The sequence below is a fragment of the Astyanax mexicanus genome, chromosome 6, assembly GCF_023375975.1.
Source record: "Astyanax mexicanus isolate ESR-SI-001 chromosome 6, AstMex3_surface, whole genome shotgun sequence".
Classification (NCBI taxonomy): Eukaryota; Metazoa; Chordata; class Actinopteri; order Characiformes; family Acestrorhamphidae; genus Astyanax; species Astyanax mexicanus.
In genome coordinates, this window is record NC_064413.1 from 29,170,439 (window position 1) to 29,174,413 (window position 3,975).

The 3,975-nt window shown below is 37.0% G+C and overlaps 1 long non-coding RNA gene across 1 annotated transcript; it reads right to left on the reverse strand.

Annotated features, from left to right (window-relative positions):
- Positions 1-236: 236 nt before the first annotated feature.
- On the reverse strand, positions 237-1,134 carry LOC125802469 (uncharacterized). The gene is made up of 2 exons (XR_007439606.1): positions 859-1,134; positions 237-356 (listed from the first exon to the last, which is right to left on the reverse strand). It is a non-coding gene; the product is annotated as an uncharacterized LOC125802469 (long non-coding RNA).
- Positions 1,135-3,975: the final 2,841 nt, after the last annotated feature.

The window sequence follows — 3,975 nt, forward strand, 5'->3', positions numbered from 1 at the left end:
TAATGAAACCATAATATAATAAATATTTTGTATGAGCCATCAGAGCTAAATTATCAAACTAAGCTACGTTTCACACAATAGTACATTCATACACAGTCAGCTAATTTATCTTTACCTTTTAGTTGCATAAAACACATGATTCATAAACTTTTTATTTATTTATTTACCCATACCCACTAGTTCAGATGTGATACTACAATAAGCATAGTGACTATAAAAACACAGCAAGCAAAAAATAATGTTAAGAGAGAAAACTTTATTACATTCAAAGAAAAAAAAATTATATTCATAAAGGGAGCTAACGCTGCCTCCAGCCGGTCTGACCAGAGTTCACCTTCCCCGGCCCACGTTCATCCCTGTGGAAAAAATAAATCTGAATTAGTAACAGCGGTTTATGGAGAACACGCTCATAATTCCACTATTTACACAGTTAATCACTCAGTTACAGGTAAATCTAGTTATTCCCTCTAACAATTAAACTGTTTACGCATTAAATCACTAAATTACAGGTTATTCTACACGTTTACACTATTTACACAGTAAATCACTTAGTTATACGTAACAGTGACTTAAAACAGTTAAATCTTTTTATACTGGACGGCCAGGGTATCTTTGTTTCCTAGCGGGGGTTTCCTCAGCGCTGCAGCCGCGTTTGGTACTCTGTAAGTCGGCTAGATGCATGTTAGCTTACCCGGTAAATTAGCGTGATAAGCTAACGGTAGCTTCCGCCGGTCAGGTCTTACATTAAATAAAGTACAGGCGAAAACAACGATGGAAAACAACTTAAAACAGTCTAAAATATGCTAGTTTGATAAACCCACGCAGCGGTGAGTGGAAATACAGGAGGGAATTACTTACATTTGTACAGAAACTCCGTGGCAGTGCCGGCTCCGTCCGCCATGTTTTTAAATCTGAGCGCTGGAACTCTGATCTGGTGAAATGCATCATGGGATTGCCTTCGCCGTGAAGGATACATCTCACGCTGCCTTCAGAATCGGGGTAAAATAAGGCAGCTGCCCAGGTAGGCAGCACATGCTACCTTCCGAATGGGACAGTCCTTTTCTCGGGAGCGTGCCTATGCTGCCTGAAAATGCTGCCTAGTTGGGCAGCTCCCTTCAGATTGGACCGCAGCTAATATGTCATTAGAGGAAAAACTAATAAATTTATTAACATAAATGTCCATGCCTCTAGTAAGATATGTTTATGGTTTAACAGTAAAAATTACTGTGGAATCACTATTTGGTACATGACAGGTCAATGTTGTGTTTCCTATTTGTGTATTGTGACTGCTTATTAATAGTTTTTAAGCTAATAATAACCATTAATAAACACATTTATAAACTTGTTATCAACCTTTTATAAAGGAGCCTTATTTTAAAGTGGTACCAAACATTTTACTGAAGAGCAGAGGCAATTACTTCAATAATAACAGGACAAACTCTGTTAAGATTATTTGATTTTAATGAATTGATTTCAAAAGAACTAGCTAATAAGCAGGTGTCCCAATAGTTTTGTTCTTATCCAGAGCGACTTACGAGGTTATTTCTATTACAGAGGTGGGCCGATGTAGTGTTGAGAGTCTTGCCCAAGGACTCTTATTGGTGTAGCGCAGCATTCAGTCTCTCACATGACGTGGTAGTTAGCTCACTGGCAAATAGTGGTGTTATCCACAGTGCCACTGCGCCACACCGACCACACGCATGACTTTTGTCAGTACACATGACCCAAGAACAGGTCCAAAATAAATTTTAATAATTATTTTTATTTTATTTTACGCTGTTTTACAGTCTTTTGGATATTATTGATTTTTTTTTTTTAAGAAAGATAATAAACTAACTAGTTCACACATTGTCTGTACCAAACATTCAAGGCATAAAACCATTCAATCAGTTGTGTCTTAACATTTTACTGATACTGTAACTTTATCAGAAGGCTTGAAATTATGTCTATTAAATAAAACACAGGCCACCTGAGCCTGTAAGCCCATTCACTTCCATGACTGTATTGGTTGCTTATCCTTCTCACTGACTTATTAAAACCTGCCCAAAGCTGCATTGTCCATAATGTGAACATGTGTCATACAGTCCAGCACTACAGGGAGTATCATGTTCTCTGTGCTCTTGCTGCTCTGCATGAATCGAGAAAAAATTCACAGACCAAATTAAACTGATTTCCCTCAAGATACTGAGGAACGCATGTACATGCAGAAGTCCACACGCAACCCTGATTCACCTCATAAAGATCTATTACAAAAACAACGGGGTGCACTTGATATGTGTGTTAATATATCTACCAGGAAGATCAAATCTTGATAGAATATAAAAAAAAAGAGAAGAAGAAACATAGAATCATGGACATAAGCATGTATTTAAGGATCAGGTTCGCCCACTGGTCAGCTTTATGATTAAACAATCCTAATACAAAATAATCTCAAATAAATCAATTCTAATGTAAAATCTGCAGTGGCAAACTTTTCAGAAGAAGCTTAGTGATTTCTAGAATTTAAAATATACATATTTGTACTTTCTTACAGAAAGTATAAACCCATGGTATTTCATGTTATGTCAGCTTTCATTTTATTTGTTAATACACAAATAAAATACACAAAGTACAGTCCCCTCAAAAAAATATTGAAACATTAAGGGCCTACTGCAGACTGCAAGTTTTTGCAAAAAATAATTAAGAGATTAACATTTCAGCTTTTATTTCCAATTATTTACATCTGGGTCTGATACCTGAGACACAGTTCAGAAGATAGCACCCACCCGTTTTTCTTCTGAGTAATAGTATTGTAACATGTACCTTTCAGGTGTGTCCTAATACATTAACTATTCAAATAACCAAAGTACCCAAAATAAAAATCTAAAAGCTGTCCATGGGTGATAAAAAAACAATTATAAAGCTGTCAATCCGAGCCATTGCACAAAAAATTGTCTATAGCCAGTACAACTGTTTGGAATGTCCTGAAGAAGAAAGTCGTCACTGGTGTACTAAGCAGCAGATGTCAGACAGGTGGATCAAGGAAAAGCACTGCAGGTGACGACAGAAACATTGAGTGCTATAAAAAGAAATACCTTAAAACAACTGCTAATGATATCAGCAACAAACTCCAGAGAACAGGAGTGAAGATTTAATTCATTTTTGCTAAATACTTTTATTATCTATTAACAAGATAAATTGGAAGGTAGGAAGGCCAGGCTAGAGTTTGCAAAGAAGTACAGAGACAAGCCTATGAACTAAAAATAGGCTGAATATAGAGTCAACAAAAGTGAAAAGATTTAAACTTGGATTTTTGTTCATTTTCAGTCACAAATAAATCTATGAATATTTTTCCGAAAATGTTCAGAAGCATTGTCATTAGCGTGTATGGAAGCTAGCAGAATATAGCATTAGCATAAAGGTTGGGTCATTGTATTATCTGACCAAATTAGAAATTTGTGGCTTGAGCCAAAGCTCTACTATTATGACGCCGGAAGCAAATTTGTTAGTTGAACGATTTGATGTTTTAACATTTTTAGCAAAACAAAGTACATGTATATTTTAAAGAAGTTATATATAGAAACAGTCTCTTCTAGTAGAGTCGTTGGCGTAGGCCCCGTCATTGGCCCAGGACTGATACATCTGGGCTCTGCAGATCCTGTCCTACATTGAAGACAGGGTGGAGCCAACCCCCGGGCAACCAAACAGGACCAACCTGGAGGCGATGGGGAAGGAGGTGGGGAAGAATGACCAGCTGGAAAGGGAACAGCTGATTGGATAGGTAATTAGGTGACGTGTCATTGGAGTCTATAGTAGAACCTACACTGTGCTTTCACGTCTAAGAACGTTTCACTGAGTGTACCTATAAATAATTTAGCTTGGTTTCACATAAGAAGATGATGCTATCATCAGTTTAATGTTCATCTAACGCAGACGCAAGCTAGAGCCTTCAGTGTTATATAATGAACCTAATGCTGTTTAGATCCACAGACAAAA